The following is a 20,442-nucleotide window of genomic DNA, read 5'->3' as shown; positions in this document are numbered from 1 at the left end:
CCCTAGCCTACCGCTTTCTCTTGGGGCTGAATTTTTTGGCCCTTCCCACCAGCAGAAGCTCTGGTCCTGCCAATGGTAACCTCTCCGTGGCGGGTACACTGGCAGCGGAGGGTGCAAGCAACACAAATCGGCATTGACTTTGGTGGGACCGGAAGACCCCGCCGGCAACCAATGGCGGGTTACCTCTGCCACTAGAAAACACCCACAAAGGAGCTGGAAAATCCCACAATTAATATATCTATAAAAACCTTTTAATTTTACCTTGGATATCTTTTGCAAGTCTTAACTTGTATTCTCTCTTTGCAGCTCCTTCCACTTCTGTTGTATTTTCTTGCTGTTCTCCATATCTCTCCAAGTCTGTGGGATCTCTCATATTCTTTGCCTTGTCAGCCCTTTCTTTCTTTTCATTTTGTAAACATCTCACTTCGCTTGTTCATCATGGTTCTTTAGTTACACAAGTAGAACACTTACCCTTTAATAGGTATGCAGAGAGCTTGCATTCTAACAAATAGAACAGAAGTATCTTCCACTGTTATAGAGTCATAGAGGTTTACAGCATGGAAACAGGCCCTTTGGCCCAACTTGTCCATGCCGCCCTTTTTTTTTAAAACCCCTAAGCTAATCCCAATTGCCCGCATTTGGCCCATATCCCTCTATACCCAGCGTACCCATATAACTATCTAAATGCTTTTTAAAAGACAAACTTGTACCCACCTCTACTACTACCTCTGGCAGCTTGTTCCAGACACTCACCACCCTCTGTGTGAAAAAATTGCCCCTCTGGACACTTTTGTATCTCTCCCTTCTCACCTTAAACCTATGCCTTCTAGTTTTAGACTCCCCTACCTTTGGGAAAAGATATTGACTATCTAGCTGATCTGTGCCCCTCATTATTTTATAGACCTCTATAAGATCACCCCTCTGCCTCCTACGCTCCAGAGAAAAAAGTCCCAGTTTATCCAGCCTCTCCTTATAACTCAATCCATCAAGTCCCGGTAGCATCCTAGTAAATCTTTTCTGCACTTTTTCTAATTTAATAATATCCTTTCTATAATAGGGTGACCAGAATTGCACACAGTATTCCAAGTGTGGCCTTACCAATGTCTTGTACAACTTCAACAAGACATTCTAACTCCTGTATTCAATGTTCTGACCGATGAAACCAAGCATGCCGAATGCCTTCTTCACCACTCTGTCCACCTGTGACTCCACTTTCAAGGAACTACGAACATGTACCCCTAGATCTCTTTGTTCTGTAACTCTCCCCAACGCCCTACCATTAACTGCGTAAGTCCTGCCCTGTTTCAATCTACCAAAATGCATCACCTCGCATTTGCCTAAATTAAACTCCACCTGCCATTCATCAGCCCACTGGCCCAATTGATCAAGATCCCGTTGCAATTGGAGATAACTTTCTTCACTGTCCACTATGCCACCAATCTTGGTGTCATCTGCAAACTTACTAACCATGCCTCCTATATTCTCATTCAAATCATTAATATAAATGACAAATGACACTGTTCATCTGTGATTTTATCCACTGATAATTCAGCCCAGTCTATTGGGGCCAATTCCTGCTTCATCCCTCCAAGTTGTCCTTACCTAAATATAAAACTTTACAGTTGTTCATTCTTCTCCCTCTCAAACCTAATATGAAATTCTATTATGTTCACATTAGCTTAGTGTTTCTTTACTGTTAGACTAGTGATCAATTCCAGTTCGTTATTTTGCACAGCAATCCAAAATGTGTTGCGCTAGAAGTGAACGGCTGCACACGGGTAACAGTCCCTTTAGGCTCAGTGCAACTGTACATCAATCTTAAAGGGACTGTGCAACAAACCTGCTGTCGACGGCAAACAGGAGTTCGAGGGAGTATTGTTTGCAAGGTGATTTCTAAAGCTGGAGTTGGGAAGGGAAGGGGTCGGAGGCAACAGGCAGAATGTAGCTATTGACACACCTTTTCAATCATTTTAAATGAAAGAAGTAAAACTATTTAAAAAACTAGCTTGACTTTGCAATACCCTATAAAGGTGAGAACATCTGGTGTACAACCAAAAATAAATTTGCAGGCAATCTATTATTTGCATGTAAATTTTTTTTTATTTGTCAATCAGATGTGGGCGTCACTGGCTGGGCCAACATTCATTGCTCATCCCTGAGGGCATTTCAGAGTCAACCACATTGCTGTGGATCTAGAGTTACATATAGGTCAGACCAGGTAACAACAACAGATTTCCTTCCCTAAAGGACATTAGTGAACCAGATGAGTTTTTGACAACAATGGTAATTCCAGATTTTTTAAATTTGAATTCAAATTTCACCATCTGCCTTTGTGGAATTCAAACTCAGGTCCCCAGAGCATTACCCTGGCTCTCTGGATTGCTAGCCCGGTGAGAATATCACTAAGCCACTGCCTCCCCATTCTATAAATAATGTGCTTTAAAATCCAACAAAGTATATTTTTTAACCAAGTACAGATATAGTCAACTAACTGCAATACTTCTCCTAAATTTAATCTGGTGATTTGCAATAAACTTTGAGACTTTAATGGGCATTGTACAGATTTCCCATGAAGTGATAGAAACTCATTGGGGTTAACTATATTCTGCTCGTGAGGGTTAATTCTATGCTTGAGTTTGTGTTTGTGAAGTTTGGCAGGGTCCCACTGCTGGAAGTGTTGAATCTGAAGATAAAACTTTGATATGTGTATTGTGTGTGAAGTATTTGGGTTTGCCCTAATTTTGCAGCCTGGCGATTTTCCATTTGTGCAGAAAGTAATTTTGCACGGGTATTTGCAGTGCTTGGAAATCCAGAACTGGAATCTACAGGGGATCTACAACCTGTGCGGACAATTGTGTTTCTCTTTAATCGCTCTAGATTCATGAGCTCTCAATATCGCACACAGGGAGAGTTTTAGCATGATATTGCGTGCAGGTAAGCATTAAATTGGGAAGTTGGCAGCCTCGGATTTACTATTGGTGGCCAGAATTCCCCAGGCCTTGGGAAACTCTGCATTGGAACAAAACAAGGCCGACTTCAAGGTGAAGATGAGTGTCTTTACATTACTTTGGGCCAGAAAGAGTGGGAGTGCTCCTCCACCATTTTCCTAAGCTCTTTACAAAGTTCAATTGAACCCTCCTCTCTCATGCAAAGACCCTGAGGTCAGGGATCAGGCCTACTCAGTCCAGCAGCCTGTCCCAGAGTACTCCATATCTATCCAGAGGGCAGGGAACCCAACATAGCCACAAGACGCACATGGTATATGGGAAAACCCAGACTCAAAGGTTTCCTATCTAAAATTCAACACCTTCTCTCTCTTACCCCCAACACCCCTCAGGGGAATATCCAGGTTACAGGGTCTCAGCCAGAAAGTGCAAGTTAGATTTGATCATTCAATGCCAAATTGTGTAAAGAAAAAATAAACAGAGGGAATGAAAGATGGGATTGAGAGAGAGAAAAACAGAGACAGAAACCAGATATTGAGAAAGTAACTTTTTAAGTTCAACTGGTTTGAACTGGTTTATTTTTTCAAATCTCTAACAAAAATAAAGTATGAAGTAATAAGACTTAACGCTGGTTAAATTAAATTTTCAATACCAGAGAAGTTGTTTGTCAGTAATTAAGAATTATTAAGCCATTAAAGATTTAAACAGACAAACCCTAACTTCTTTTGCTGTTTAGTCAGTATCAATCAATGCACCAAATTCATGCCCTTCCACATATTTGAACATATGTACAAACATACAAAGGTTTGCAGGCAATCTATTATTTGTAAGTACAATTTGTTTTAAATTTGTCAATCAGATGTGGGCATTGCTGGTTGACCAGCATTTATTGCCCATCCCTAGTTGCCCTTGGAAGGCAGTTGAGAGTCAACCACATTGCTGTGGCTCTGGAGTCACACGTAGGCCAGACTAGGTAAGGACAACAGATTCCCTTCCCTAAAGGACATTAGTGAACCAGATGTGTTTTTCCGACAATCGATAATGGTTTCATGGTCATCAGTAGATTCTTAATTCCAGATATTTTCTATTGAATTCAAATTCCACTATCTGCCGTGGTGGGATTTGAACCCTGGTACCCAGAACATTAGCTGAGTTTCTGGATTAATCATCTAGCGATAATACCACTAGGCCATTGCCTCCATGGATGGATACTTTTATCGCGAAGTTGGTGGAGAAGCAAGACTCCTTTAGACAGCAACCTTCTGATTTCCACACTTAATTTTGCTCATGCAATCAGCTGAAGTTGCTGCCTGATGTTTGCCTTCATAAGATGAACACCTTGCTGTTATTTTAACAATGAAATCCAGGGGCCGTTATCCAATGGGCAGCCATAGCAGCTCTGCTGTTCCTGTGTTAACGTGGAGTTTTGTCTTAAGCATCAGCACCAACTTGGCATGCTCCAGCTATCAAAGTACTAAGGACTGCCGACCCTTTGAATTATCCCAAGATGGAAAGCTGCTGCAGGAATTTCCTGTTTTCTTGCCGCTAAATCCAAACTTACTGGGAGCTATAGATTTGCTGCTGCACCTGACCGGAGATCTCTGAAGGTCATGGTAGGTTGAATTGAATCAACAAAGTCCCTCTGAATGGATGTGGAAAATAAATCACAATGAGTTTCTTTTAATTTTGGAAGTTAAACACTTCATGATTATAATTGGTATGAATGGCCAAGAGGATTAGTATCCAGTGCAACTCTTTTCTTACAGAAAAATGTTAAATGCTCTTATTCACCTTGTGCAAATCTCATGCAATATTTTCATTAAAAAGTAAACCCCTGTGTTCTGTGATTAGCTGTTCCTTTTTTACTGAAGTCATTATTCAGCCACCTCAACCCATGAGAAAATCTGGGGTCACAGCGATAAGTCGGAGGGAATAGTTGGCATATTGTTCAGAATAGGCCATCAAATTGACAGAGACTCCTGGTTATGATTAGAAGATCCGTTTCTGTCCTGTGAACAGTTCCCTGGGATTTAAACTTTGAGTCCTCTCGATTTTGAAAAACTGAAGAATGGTTCGATAGCTTTAAATTAAAATTGAAAACCTGACCTTATTGCTTATGTTTTTTTTTGTATTCATTTAATGGGATCTGGGCATTGCTGGCTAGACCAACATTTATTGCCCATCCCTAATTGCCCTTGAGAAGGTGGTGGTGAACTGTTTTCTTGAACTGCTGCAGTCCTGTGGTGTAGGTACGTCCATAGTGCTGTTTGGGAGGAAGTTACAGGATTTTGACCCAGTGATAGTTTTAAAGTTCATTTATTAGTCACAAGTAAGGCTTACATTAACACTGCAATGAAGTTACTGTGAAATTCCCCTAGGCGCCACAGTCCGGCGCCTGTTCGGGTCAATGCACCTAACCAGCACGTCTTTCTGAATGTGGGAGGAAACCGGGATATCTGGAGGAAACCCACACAGACACGGGGAGAATGTGCAAACTCCACACAGACAGTGACCCAAGCCGGGAATCAAACCCGGGTCCCTGGCATTGTGAAGCAGCAGTGCTAACCACTGTGTTTCTGTGCCACCCCAGTGAAGGAACGGCGATATATTTCCAAGTCAGGGTAGTGAGTGTCTTGGAGGGGAACTTCCAGGTGATGGTGTTCTCCCATGTTTCTGCTGCCCTTGTCCTTCTAAATGGCAGCGGTCATGGGTTTGGAGGATGTGGCCTAAGGAGCCTTGGTGAGTAGATGGTACACACTACTGCCACTGTTCGCCGGTGATGGAGGGAGTGAATGTTGGTGGAAGAAGTGTCAATCAAGCGGGGCTGCTTTGTCCTGATGCTGAGCTTCTTGAGTGTTGTTGGTGCTGCACTCAACCAGGCAAGTGGAGAGTATTGTAGATGGTGGACAGGTTGTGGGGAGTGAGGAGGTGAGTTACACGCCTATTCTCTGGCCTGCTCTTGTAGCCATAGCATTTATATGGCTGGTCCAGTTCAGCTTCTGGTTAATGGTAACCCTCAGGATGTGGAGGATTCAGCAATGGTAATGCCATTGAAGGTCAAGGTTTAAATATGATGGGAATCAGCATCATAGAATGGATATATCATAGAAGGTGGTTATTTGGTCTGCCTGTCTGCCCCAACTCTATGCAAAAACAACTCAACAAGTCCCACTCCCCCTGTGACCTCAGTTACAAAAGAATAGTTCATAGGCTTTGCTAAACGTTACTTATTACAGCTCTTTCTGGTTGTTGAAAAAACAAGGTAAAGGTCTAAGGCCTGTAGGGCACTTCACCAGCAAAGTTAAAAAGAGTAAAAGAGTAAACTATTGGTGAGTGATAATTTAAAATACTAAAGAAAGTCAGGAGACTTGTGGTTATTGTGTTGAAGGTTTTGTCATTAAGTAAGTTTTAAGCCATTTATTTGTATGTGATGTTTGGACTGGAGCAATAGATATTTGCACTTCTGAATTTTTAAAGAATAACTTTCATACAATCAGTTTTGAATGTTTGCTGAACAATGAACATGAATGTGTACTATGACTTAAGTACGAATCTGAGTGTTGTGCTACCGGTATTTGCAGATATTGCTTTTATTGCACAAACATAGAAGGCTCTTAGCCAATTACACATACTCATTAGCTTGGGAATTCTGTGAGTTGCCTGTCTGGCAATGATCTACTTCTGCTCTCCCTTTGTCCCTCGTTTTCCATATTCTCTGTCTCTCCAACCCAGGTCTTTTTGGGAAACCGCTCAGCAGGTTAGCATTCCCAAATGAGCAAGGAAAAACTAAACTCGGTTTGTCCCAGTTCTGCTTTTGCATTGCAAGTCAGCGGCGATTGGAGAACAGACCTGCATGCTTTTTTGTAAAGTAATTATTTTTGTATTTGATGTTCAGGCCAACCTTCAAGAAAACAATTTTTTATTGCGAATGATTTTGACATTTGTAATGGCCAAAGCACGATATCTTCAGTTAGGCTTCACATTAACCCATCAAATAACATCTTAGTCCAAAACATGGTAGAAGGGATGTCCTTAAGAAAGAATTAGTGCTATATATTGCTCGAGTCACAGAGTTTTACAGCACAAAAAGAGGATCTTCGGCTCATCGTGTCTGTGCCAGCCACCAGGCACCTATCTATTCTAATCCCATTTTCTAGCACTTGGTCTGTAATCTTGTATGCTATGGCATTTCAGGTGCTCATCTAAATGCTTCTTAAAGGTTGTTCCCACCTATACCACCCTTTCAGGCAGTAAGTTCCAGATTCCCACCACCCTCTGTATGAAAACATTTTTCCTCATAGCTCTTCCATATTTCTTGCCCCTTGCCTTAATACTATGCCCCTGGTTATTCACCCCTCTACCAAGGGGAAAGGTTTCTTCCTCCTCTATCCTATCTATGTCCTTCATAATTTTGTACACTTCAGTCAGATCCCCTCTCAGCATGTTCTAACCTAAGCAACCCCAGCCTATCCAGCCTCTCTTCATAAGCTGAAATGCTCCAGGCCAGGTAACATCCCAGTGAATCTCCTCTGCACCCTTTCTAGTGTAATCACATCCATCCTATAGTGTAGCAACCAGAATTGCACACAGTACTCTAGCTATGGCCTAACAAGCGTTTTATACCGCTCCATCATAACCTCCCCCCTATTATGAAAGCTCTTCCAGGTGGGTGTAAGATGATTTTAACTGTTACTAATGTGTAAGAGTAAAGTTAGTAAATATTCCAGGACTTCTGTCGCTTAACTGAAACCTGTGAGCCGACTATTTCCACAATTCTGCTTGATATTCGTGTTTAAGACCCTACATGGCTTCCACTTCAAATGCTCATTTATCCCCTCTTTACAAAAAATTATACCTTTATTCTTAAAGTTTACATTTTCTTAATCTTTCAGTTCATTGAAATAAATCTTAATGCTTTTAGAAAAGGTTTGAATAGCATAGATTTAGCAAGCGGACGTTTATAGCCTTTATTAAAACTATAGTTCTGATCAGCTGCAAGGTAACAGCTATATTAATTTTTGTTTGCACTGCATAATCTCACATTGTAATTGAATTAATCAGTTTGGAGTGAAGTAAATCAGTAAGAGCCAGTGTGGTACTTGATCTTTGCACGCAAGGTGCTTTACACCTAGTTCTTACTGTAAATAAGCAACACATCTATAGTCATTTGATCTGACAATTAACCTTTATGTTAACCAAAGGTGTAAATTAATTAAATTGATATTCATTTGAAGGAGATGCATTTACACTATGCATTATTACATCAAGTTATGGCACTCAGTTTAGTCATTTAAGTTTATAAGATTCCACAAATAGCTAGTGAGATTAATGATTAGTGAATATGGTTTTACTGGTGTTGGTCGAGGGAAGAATATTGAACAAGAAGTTGGAAAAATCTCCAACTTTTTCTTCTAGTAGTGCTATGGGATCTTTTAAAATCATTTAAATTGCCTTTTACTATCCATTCTGATTAACGTTTCATCTTATTCGACAATGCAGCTCCCTCACTGTCGCACCTTAGATTATATGCTCTAAGAGGGATTGAAACATTAACCTCTTGACTCAAGGGCAAGAGAGTGTCACTAACTCAACTAAATTGGCAATAAGTGTTAAACATGCCAAGCATAAATAAATCTGCATGTGGCTAAAATCAACAACACACGTAATGCAGATAACCCAAATTCAATGCAAGTATTTCAATGATTAATTATTTCTGCCATGAACTATATGACAGTCTTAAGTTAATGAAATTGCACTGAGAGTTGTATTGCTATGTAGGCACCTCTTTTATTGAATTTCATTCATCGGAATGATTCGCTTAATTGTGTTATAATGGCTGCTCACGCATGTATGATGTTTACAGCTGCTTTGTCATGAGTGAAGCAATCAAGAACACCCGCCTTTGTTTTGGTACATTCTTTAATGACTTCCCATCCAGTGACATAGAGCAGATCTATTCCATGTACATTAACAAATTTGACTTATTTTTTGGCTGTGCTCTGTGTAATTGAATTGTCTGAATAATGATCTGTGAATTGAAGGGGAACCAGCATTGGCTGGAAATTTACATCAGTCAGTAATTTAAGCAGCACATTCACTTTCCCTTTGTCTGTCTTTGCAGTGGAAGGGTGAAAGAGCTGGCACTATAGCATTGGCAGAGTTGCATCCACTCCTGCTGTGCTGTGAAATGCCAGGTTTTTTTAAATTGATTGTAAAAAGGAGAGCAACCACGACAGTTCACTTTCCAACAACCTTTTACAAATGCTTTAAAACAACAAAGGAGTTAGTGTGCAAGACCAAGCCCATTTGTGAGTAGTTTTATTAATTAAAATCAACTCCGTAGTTGTGGAAACCTATCGACTCCTATGACCCGAGGTAATTTGCACATTTTAGAACAATACATTTGGAGACCATTAACTTTCACCTGCATCTACTATTATATCAGCTATGTTGACAATGTCAGAACAACTTAATGTTGGACATGTTCATGTGGAAACATGGGATAGATGATAAAAGGAGAATGACATGTAAAACTTGGGCATAATGGGTGTATTCTTCTGCCCCGCAAGAGACGAGGAAAGAGGTGGGCAGACCTGAAACTTAGTGGGTTGGTTGGCACCAGGTATCGGTCTCAACGCCAACTTGCTAAGTTCTTGAGCATGCCACTTCCTATCTCGCCTTCAGCAATGGCAGGAGTTGTGGCCTATGTCCGGGATTTAGAAAAATAATTGCATTGTCGTTTGTTTTTGTTGATTAGAGAATTCAGTAGTATGTCTGAGTAAGGAGACAGTAAGGCATGCTAAGTTTTCAAGTTGTAACAAGTCCTTCCATTTTTTATATTTTTAAAAATTGCAAGCGGTAGTATATTTTATTTAAATGTATCTTATTTCTTAAGTAATAAATTATTTTTAGGTCTGCTGATGTTCTAATGCAGTGGTGGGCAATCTGCAGTCCGGGGGCAACATGCAGCCTTATGCTTTATTGACTGTTGCCCATGCGCAGGATTATCACATTCCGCTGATTTCTGTCCAGGTTTTTTTCCTGTTGGTATGACTGAAATGATATGCACATAATGCAAAGTGAAGTGAGGTACGTGCTGATTTTACACAACAGTAACTGTGAGAGCTCTGTGCTCCCTCTCTGTCCAAAGTGTAAATATTTCTTTTGTTTTTACCATTTGAAGTTGATGATAATTCTATTAATATGTAAATGATTAAGCATTTTCTATACCTCGTTGTGAAATATTTGGCGTGCATTAAACGCATTTAATCGTGTTCATGGGGTTATGGTTAGTGAACAAGCCTGATTTCAATCTTGTGGCCCACTGAGGTGAAGGAGGGCCACTCATGTGGCCCACTCACTAGCCTACGTTGCCCGTCACTGTTCCAATGTCTCTGCTCAATCTGCAGCTTCAATCATTTCCTCACCATCCACTATGCCTTTATTTTATTGGCTGGGTGGCTGGGCAATGAATATCAATTTCCAAAGGTCCTCCTTTCACTATCTAGCTCTCAAATTAGAAAAAAAGAAAGGCGGCATTCATGGAAGGTAGAACAACACTGGACCCCACAGATGGGTGAGAAGCTCCAGTATGCGGGATGCCAAAGTAGTTGCAGTTTGACATTTTACTCATGTTGGAGGCTGAGACCTCACTGCCCCCCATTTTCACCAGAAGGACAAAGGAGCATTGATAACTCCTGATGCTGTCAAATAACATTATCATGAACAGAGTGGAACTGAGGACAGGTACAGTGCTACTTCTTTGAGATGAGGATACCCTCTGGCCTCCCTTCCTCCTCTTTCACTTTCAGTCTCCCAATGATTTGTTATTAGCCACTCCTCTTTCTCATCTATATGCTGCCCCTAGCAACACTATCTGGAGGCTGGGGGTCAGCTTTGCGATGTATGTTGAGGGCATCCAACTCCCCCCGCTTCGTCAACTTTCTTAACTCCTCCAATACTTCTGTTTTGTCACATGTCTTGTCCTACATCCAGTTCTAGTTTAGCAACAATTTCCTTCATTATCTTTGGCCACTATCTCAGTCTCTGCAGCCATTATGTTCCGCTGATACTGACTGTTTTTGATCTTGTCCAATTTGATTGCAAGCTGTGTTTCCTCTTCACCAAGAAAGAGGTGACCGACCATCTACTTCTAGAATGTCACCTACTTCCTTCCCTGCCTCAGACCAGGTGCTGAAACTGTCATCCATATCTTGGTCACCCCCAGCCTTGATCATTCCGATGCTCTGTTGGCTGACCTCCGACCTTCCGTGCTCCATTAAATCCAGTTTATCCTAAGTTCTGTTGCCCATATCCCACCCACACACTAAATCTCGCTCAACTGTCACTCCTGTGCTCACTACCAGTGGCTCTTTGTGCCCCAATGTTTCAAGTTTAAAATTATTATCTGCACATTTAAATCCCTTAATGACTTCCTCTCCTCTACCTCCGTAATAGTCACCAGTCCTAAAGTCCTCCGAGCCCTGTGCTCCACCAGTTTTTATGTGCGCCTCCCATTCCTTAGTCACAGTATCGATAGCCAAGCTTTCAGCCATCTAGTCCCAATATTCTGCATTCCCTCCCTGAATCATTCTATCCCCACCTCACTTTCTTAAGCTCCACTTTAAAACCAACCTCGAACAAAGCTTTCATTTGCCCCTCATTTTGCTCAGTGCTGATTTCTGCCTAATTATGTTTCTGTGGTGTATTTAGTGTCTGTTTTTTCTACATTACAAGTACTATACAAACCCTACTGGCTATCCACTTAAATCAAGGGGAAGACATTTGGATTTTTGTAATGTTCATTATGCCTTTCAAATGTTCGAACGCACCTAAAAGCCAAATAATTACATAGTTCAATTACTCTTGTTCTGTGGGTAAATACGGAAGCCATTTTGCATAGCTCCATAGACTGTATGATGATTGATCGCTTGGTGATGTTAGCTGAGGGAGGCATGCAGGTCAGAACACTCCCTGCTCTGCAAATAGTAGCATGGATCTTTAAGGTCCACCTGAACTGGCAAAATTGACCTCAGCTTAATGTTTTTTTTATAGCCAATGATGCAGCATTCCTTTAGTACTACATTGAAATATCAATCTAAATCAGAGTTCACATTCTGGCATGGAATTTAAATCAATGATTTCCTGACCAAGAAACAAGGGTAATACCAGTTAAATACCAGAGAAAACTAATATTGCACCTTTCACAACTTCAGGCTGACACTTAACTAATTTCTATCGAATAGTAATTTCATAGAATCCCTACAGTGCAGAAGGAGGCCATTTGGCCCATCTAGCCCGCACCAACAGCAATCCCACCCAGGCCTTATCCCTGTAACCCCACATATTTACCCTGCTAATCCTCCTGACACTAAGGGGCAATTTAGCATGGCTAATCCACCTAACCAGCACGTCTTTGGAATGTGGGAGGAAACTGGAGCACCCGGAGGAAACCCATGCAGAGACGGGGAGAAAGTGCAAACTCCACACAGTTTCATTAAAATCTGGTATATAGTCATGTGGCTGCAAAGGTTTCACTTACCATACTATAAATCCCTAGAATGAAATCCCACTGAGTTTGTGCCCTAATTCTGTAAGATCATTGAAACTAGAAACATTACATTATATATTGTGCACAAGGTTTTGCAAAAGTTGGAACCTTAGACTCTGTGCTTTTGGTTAAATGTTATTAGTTCTAAGTCCATATAAAACCAATGGCTACAGTAAGTAATCCTTATCCAGTTACGGCGATAACCGTTGGGATGGTGACTGGTGCATTTTAATGAGCAATGGGCCCCATGGTGCAACTCAACTGTGGACAGTAGTTCTGGAGTGCTTTGATGTGTGAAATCCATGATGACAATGTCCAGTTTGCTATTTTTGAGTATTGATTAAAAAATAACAGCTGGTTGTTTAATGCTGCAGAGAAATCAATAATTCTTTATGTACTACAATTTAACAGAACATTCATAGAAGTTAGAGAGTGCCATGGAGCTGAAGTATCAAACAATTACATTGTTGTTGGAAAACTCTTTAATGCACTTGATACACTGTTTATATTTGAGTTAATATGCATGCATTAGTTTCTACCAGAACTTGGAATAAAGTTCATCACGTGGAAATGAAGCGTAGATAATAACTGAGCTCTACTCAGCTGGCTTCTTTGTAGATACAAGGGCTTTCCTTTTGCATTTTGTTTTGAAGAAGACGTCTAACTACAAACTTGTTATCTCGTACATGGGAAACATAAAAATATAGAAGATAGGAGCAGGAGGGGGCCATTTGGCCCTTTGAGCCTGCTCCGTCATTCATCACGATCATGGCTGATTGTCCAACTCAATAGCCTAATCCTGCTTTCTCCCCATAACCTTTGATCTCATTCACCCCAAGTGTTATATCTAGCCGCCTCTTGAATATAGAAAGCTGCCTCTTGAAGAAAGAAATATCATCACAGAAACTTTTAACCCGTTGCAGTGTTAATGTAAGCCTACTTGTGACACTAATAAATATTAAATTAAATGTTAAATCTATGTGAAAGTGAAGTGCTGCAACTATAGTATAGTGACAAATGAATGCTAGATAATCTTGAAGATGAAATTGCTTCATTTTTAAGGAGAAAACTAATATTGCACCTTTCACAACTTCAGAACCAAATGCAGTAAATTTTGAAGTGCTGTCAATATTTAATTATGAGCAACTTGGAGAGACATTTTTGCTCATTGAAATGTTATAATGCAGAGGAATTCAGCGAATCAGCTGTTATAGAAGACTGAAATGGTATAAAATAATTTCTGTGAACTTCGTGCATTTTGTTTTTGAAGTGCATGGTATTTCAATCTTAGTTGCCTCAATGCAACCAATGTTTTCTCTTAAAGTTCACTGTTATTTGACATTTATATTAATGATTTGGATGAGAATATAGGAGGCCTTATTTTGCAAGAGTTTTCAGTTTGGCATCTAAACGATACTACTGTTGGGCAAAGATAAATAATGGGCTGTAACATCCTTGGAGTGGCAATCAGTGTCAGAGTACCTCTCCATACCTACTAACCTGCATCAGATTTCACCTGTGCCTGTTTCGCCCGACCTTGTGATTCAAAATGGGCACAGTCCAGGCTGTGGAGCTGTCTCTGAAACCTAACGTCAATATCTAAGAGAGCCAAAGGAAGCCATGCCCCTTTTTTACTGAACTAGCTGCTGTAGAGCTGGTCAGTTTAAAGGTCCAACTAAAAATAACAGACTAGGAAGAAGATTTGTGTTTAAAGTAAGTCATAGAGTTATAGAGTCATAGAGGTTTACAGCATGGAAACAGGCCCTTCAGCCCAACTTGTCCATGCCGCCCTTTTTTTTAAACCCCTAAGATAATCCCAATTGCCCGCATTTGGCCCATATCCCTCTATACCCATCGTACCCATGTAACTATCTAAATGCTTTTTAAAAGACAAAATTGTACCTGCTTCTACTACTACCTCTGGCAGCTTGTTCCAGACATTCATCACCCTCTGTGTGAAAAAATTGCCCCTCTGGACACTTTGTATCTCTCCCCTCTCACCTTAAACCTATGCCCTCTAGTTTTAGACTCCCCTACCTTTGGGAAAAGATATTGACTATCTAGCTGATCTGTGCCCCTCATTATTTTATAGACCTCTATAAGATTACCCCTCAGCCTCCTACGCTCCAGAGAAAAAAGTCCCAGTCTATCCAGCCTCTCCTTATAACTCAATCCATCAAGTCCCGGTAGCATCCTAGTAAATCTTTTCTGCACTCTTTCTAATTTAATAATATCCTTTCTATAATAGGGTGACCAGAATTGCACACAGTATTCCAAGTGTGGCCTTACCAATGTCTTGTACAACTTCAACAAGACATTCTAACTCCTGTATTCAATGTTCTGACCGATGAAACCAAGCATGCTGAATGCCTTCTTCACCACTCTGTCCACCTGTGACTCCACTTTCAAGGAACTATGAACATGTACCCCTAGATCCCTTTGTTCTGTAACTCTCCCCAATGTCCTACCATTAACTGAGTAAGTCCTGCCCTGTTTCAATCTACCAAAATGCATCACCTCGCACTTGCCTAAATTAAACTCCATCTTCCATCCATCAGCCCACTGGCCCAATTGATCAAGATCCCGTTGCAATTGGAGATAACTTTCTTCACTGTCCACTATGCCACCAATCTTGGTGTCATCTGCAAACTTACTAACCATGCCCCCTATATTCTCATCCAAATCATTAATATAAATGACAAATAACAGTGGGCCCAGCACTGATCCCTGAGGCACACCACTGGTCACAGGCCTCCAGTTTGAAAAACAATTCTCTACAACCACCCTCTGGCTTCAGTCAAGAAGCCAATTTTGTATCCATTGAGATACCTCACCCTGGATCCCGTGAGATTTAACTTTATGCAACAACCTACCGTGTGGTACCTTGTCAAAGGCCTTGCTAAAGTCCATGTAGACAACATCAACTGCACTGCCCTCATCTACCTTCTTGGTTACCCCTTCAAAAAACTCAATCAAATTTGTGAGACATGATTTTCCACTCACAAAGCCATGCTGACTGTCCCTAATCAGACCTTGCATCTCTAAATGCCTGTAGATCCTGTCTCTCAAAATACCTTCCAACAATTTACCCACCAGAGATGTGAGGCTAACTGGCCTGTAGTTCCCAGGCTATTCCCTGCAGCCCTTTTTAAACAAAGGCACAACATTTGCCACTCTCCAATCTTCAGGCACCTCACCCGTGACTATCGATGATTCAAAATCTCAGCTAGGGGACCCGCAATTTCCTCCCTAGCCTCCCTCAATGTCCTGGGATATACCTTATCAGGTCCCGGGGATTTATCTACCTTGATGCGCTTTTAGACTTCCAGCACCTCCTTTTCTGTAGTGTGTACACTCCTCAAGGCATCACTATTTATTTCCCCAAGTTCCCTAACATCCATGCTTTTCTCAACCGTAAATACTGACGAGAAATATTCATTTAGGATCTCACCCATCTCTTGTGGATCCGCACATAGATGACCTTGTTGATCCTTAAGAGGCCCTGCTCTCTCCCGTGTTACTCTTTTGCCCTTTATGTATTTGTAGAAACTCTTTGGATTCTCCTTTGCCTTATCTGCAAAAACAATCTCGTGTCCCCTTTTTGCCCTCCTGATTTCTCTCTTAACTCTACTCCTACGCCCCCTATACTCTTCAAGGGATTCACTTGATCCCAGCTGCCTATGCATGTCATATGCCTCTTTCTTCTTCTTGACCAGGGCCTCAATATCCCGAGTCATCCAGGGTTCCCTACTTCTGCCAGCCTTGCCCTTCACTCTAAGCGGAATGTGTTTACCCTGAACCCTGGTTAACACACTTTTGAAAGCGTGCCACTTACCAGCCGTCCCTTTGCCTTCCCAGTCAATAGGATTTATGGGCAGGATTGAATACCAGGGGGTGTAGGCATCAGGGTAGAGGGGTCGGACACCGGGGGTGGTGGGGTGAGGGGAGGTGTGGGCGTGGAGAGAGAGAGTCAGTTCAGGTCCAGGGGGGAGCATTTGGGGGGTCAGGGTGGGGAGAGAATGAATGAATGTCAGGGGTGGGGATCGGTCTGGGTGTTTGAAATAGTTGTGCAGAAGTTACAAGAGATTTTCTTCAAACTTTTACAGAGAAATCATTAGTGCAATCCTGTTGGAACCATCCAAAGTTAGCAACCTAAATTGCATTTTCGGATGGTTCACTGTGCAGCATAATTGCCCAGAGCAAGTTAACATTTCTGGACAATTGCTGTGTAAGTTTGGGATACACTGGGGAGTCCAGACATTATGACCTAATATTATTAAACAGCAGTATAGTAGCAAGCCTCTTTAAGGAGCAAGTGTTCGAAGGGCCGTGTGACCCAATCGCCCAATGGGATGGGAGCGCGCAAATCCCGTGGCTGAGCACAGGCTTTTACCATCAGAATTGTCCTGGAGTGAAATGGAGAAGACACATATTGAAACACCCTGTACATAGTTTGAGTTGGTTAATGAATAGTTATTGCTGTTAACCTGATGGTTGCCAATCATTATGATTATCACAAGCACAAACATCTTGCACAAGCTTCCTACAATCTTTTATGCAAGTCAGTTCATTGGTTAATTTCGCTCCAGGAATTTTAGTGTTTGCACCAGATATTAAAGCCCTTTTTGCTTTATTTTTTGCATCGAGTTACTTTTTTTCAATAACCATAAACATTTGTACTTTCTAAAATTAACAGTAAATAGTTAACTGTACAATCGTACCAAGGTTTGGAATTTGCCTGTAGCAATACTGATAAACTGCTGCAGCATATGTTTTATTAGAGAAATGTAATTGGAACCTGGTTAAGAAAGACTCTTCATGTATTAATCCCAAGGAGGTTTCATATCGCTGCGATTAATCGGTTAAAACACAGAGAATGTTCAGCTTCAGCCGGCTATCTTAATAAACCAATGATCCTTTCAATTTATTAATGTCAATATTGAAATGAACTATACGTTCTCTCAGTGCTGTAATCTTACCAAAGTTTTTCTTAGGTCTGTGCGTTCCAGTGAACAACTGAAGGCAGCCAGCCAGTTGCCAGTTCTGCATCAACATGCCCATTTGTCAGTATAGTTTCTATTGTAGCAATCTGCCAATCTTAGCAGTAACCTCTCGTCAACATGGTGTGAAAACTTTGAATCTACTCCAGAAAGCTCTTCATTTTATGACAAAATTTCCTTTGCTAATTTTGAGTTGTTTATGATGTGTTGCTTGACAACTATTGTTTATTTTAACTTTCTCTTCTTACATGTTCTGAACTGTAATAACCCTCGACTGGGATTAGAAGATTGGCTAGATTGCTGACTTTGCCACATAGTCTGATTAGCAGGATATAGGAGTAGGAGCAAGACATCAAATCCCTTAAGCATGTTCTTCCATTTAACAGGACCATGGCTGGTCTGTATTGTAACTCCCACTGTATTTGCACCGTATCCTTTCATACCCTCATCTAGCAAAAATCTATTGATTCCAGATTTGAGCTAAGATTGATTGTTCTTTGTGGGAGGGATTTCAGTGCTTCTGCCACTTAGAATCATAGGATCCCTACAGTGCAGAAGGAGGCCATTCGGTCCATTGTGCTGCACAGATAACAATCCCACTCAGGCCCTGTCCCTGCATATATTTACCCTGCTAATCCCCCTGACACTAATGGACAATTTATCATAGTCAATTCACCTAACTTGCACATCTTTGGACTGTGGGAGGAAACCGGAGCACCCGGAGGAAACCCATGCAGACACTGGGAGAACGTACAGACTCCGCACAGACAGTGACCCAAGCTGGTCAGGTCCCTGGTGCTGTGAGGCAGCACTGCTAACCATTGTGCCACCCCAGCACTTTTTGCATGAGATTTTCCTAACTCTTTTCCTGAATGGCCTTGTCATAGACTGCCCCACCAAAAAAAGTTGATCTCTATCCACCCTATCAATTCCTTTCAAAATCCTGAAAACCTCTATCAAATCACCCTTAGCCTTCTATATTCCAGGAAATACAAGCCTGGCTTATGCAATCTAGGATTTGTGAATGTGTTACTCTGTTGTAACCTTCCACAACCTATGTATCTAGAGAAAAGATGGCTGAAGGGTGACCTAACTGACATCTTTAAAATTCTGAAAGGTTTTGATAGACTGGTTAGAGATAGAATGTTTCCTCTTTTGGGGAACAGTACAACTGGAGTTCATCAATATCAGATATTTACCAAGAAATCCAACAGGGAATTCAGAAGGAACCTCTTCCCCAAAGAGTGGTGAAAACACCCTACCACAGGAAGTGGCTGAAGCAAATAGTTTGGCTGCATTTAAGGGGAATCTGGACAAGCATACTAGGAAGGAGGAAATAAAGGGCTCCGATGGCATATTTAGATGTCGAAACATGGGAGGTAACGCGAATGGAGCATAAACGCCAGCATGGATTGGTTGGGCCAAATGGCCTGTTCCTGCACCCTATATCCTATGTATGTAATCCTACATATGAAAAGGATTAATAAGATTGTGCTTGAGCAGGTGGCACAGTGGTTAGCACTGCTCCAGGGACCCGGGTTCACTTCCCAGCTTGAGTAGCTGTCTGTGCGGACTCTGCACGTTCTCCTCGTGTCTGCATGGGTTTCCTCTGGGCTCCAGTTTCCTCCCACAGTCAGAAAGACGTGCTGGTTAGGTGCATTGGCCATGCTAAATCCTCCCTCCGTGTACCTGAACAGGAGCTGGAATGTGGCGACTAGGGGATTTTCACAGTAACTTCATTGCAGTGTTAATGTAAGCCTACTTTTGACACTGATAAATACACTTTAAACTTTAAAACTGTTCTCAACAAATCCTTAAATAATAAAACTTGAGAATATGATTAGAAGTAAAAGAAAGCACTCTGTTTTAAGTTGAACGATGCCCTTTGCATTCAAGAGCTGGAGAGCCTGAACATCCTGTTTTTTTCTTACTTCTGATATCATGCTTTTTCTCCTCATACGTTTGCTCAGATGTAATGGACTAATGTACAATATGCTGTGATTGGAAATCAATTCCTATTACTTGACTCAGGAAGACTGAAGTTGGGTGGAGCGCAAGGAGCTGTACAGTGGCTCCAGGCAAAAATGGTGCTCCCGACATGACTGAGCAAGTAAGAACCGCATGTCATTTTGAAGATTCCTCTTCAAGGCAGCCAATGCACTACCAGTAATTGCTGTATATGGATAGACTTGTTATCGAGTGAACTGCTTGTTGATTCAGTACATTGGATAATTTGGTGATCTTTGACTGGAAGAATTGAGATCCAGCCCAGGTTTATAACTGTGGTGTAGACAGAAGAGAACTTGTGTCTTCCAATTCATAATTGCGGTGCAGATGGGAGTGTGATTGCATCATTTTCATCGAATTTGTGGTACGAGGTCTTAATCTATTGTTCGAAATGTAAATATACCTTTTATGGTGTATAAATGGCCTCTAGGTTAGTTCAGCCCGCAGCTAGTTGACATTGAAATAATCTTCATGGCTGTAAAAACCATCATAAAGGTGCAAATTGGTTGAGCTCCAAATGTTTAGTGTGGACTATAGAGTTGGGGCTGTTGATAAGATGATGGAACAACATTTCATCTTCATAATCAAAGTCCAGATGCAGTCCTGCTTGTTAGTAGGGGCAGATTTGTGTTCATTTGAAATGCTGGGGTACACTTGTCTCTTAATGGCAAACTGATGATGAAATATAGAATGAATTGATTCTAATTTCTGTATTGTCTGTTTAATATTGTACTGAAAGTAGATAGATACAAAATTTAAACTTGGTGCAATGTAATTACATTTGTTTATACAGGGTAAAAAAAAGATAACTCTGCAGTTTGGCTGTCAGCCACAGTTCAGTTGGTTGTATTCTAATCTCTGAGTCACTTGTATGTTCAATTCCCAACTCTCAGGTTTGGGGAAGACTTGAACACACTGGGAGAAATCTTCCCGAAAAATG

At 41.2% G+C, this 20,442-nt stretch overlaps 1 protein-coding gene and 1 long non-coding RNA gene across 6 annotated transcripts in view; one reads left to right on the top strand and one right to left on the bottom strand.

Annotated features, from left to right (window-relative positions):
• egfra (epidermal growth factor receptor a (erythroblastic leukemia viral (v-erb-b) oncogene homolog, avian)) overlaps positions 1-20,442 on the top strand; it is a 293,967-nt gene that overhangs the window by 57,146 nt on the left and 216,379 nt on the right. Inside the window, exon 1 of one of the 2 annotated variants that reach the window (XM_078236322.1) lies at positions 6,269-6,346. The exons of the other annotated variant lie outside the window; for it this stretch is intronic. The gene's annotated coding sequence lies outside the window, so the exon portion shown is untranslated. Of the gene's footprint in view, positions 1-6,268; positions 6,347-20,442 lie in introns of those variants that run through there. 2 annotated transcript variants of the gene reach the window in all.
• The window catches only part of LOC144508430 (uncharacterized), a 113,376-nt gene that overhangs the window by 85,063 nt on the left and 7,871 nt on the right, over positions 1-20,442 (bottom strand). The gene's annotated exons all lie outside the window — the stretch shown is intronic.

This window comes from Mustelus asterias, chromosome 2, assembly GCF_964213995.1.
Source record: "Mustelus asterias chromosome 2, sMusAst1.hap1.1, whole genome shotgun sequence".
In the NCBI taxonomy this organism is placed as follows: Eukaryota; Metazoa; Chordata; class Chondrichthyes; order Carcharhiniformes; family Triakidae; genus Mustelus; species Mustelus asterias.
This window is presented reverse-complemented; position numbering and strand designations above follow the sequence as displayed.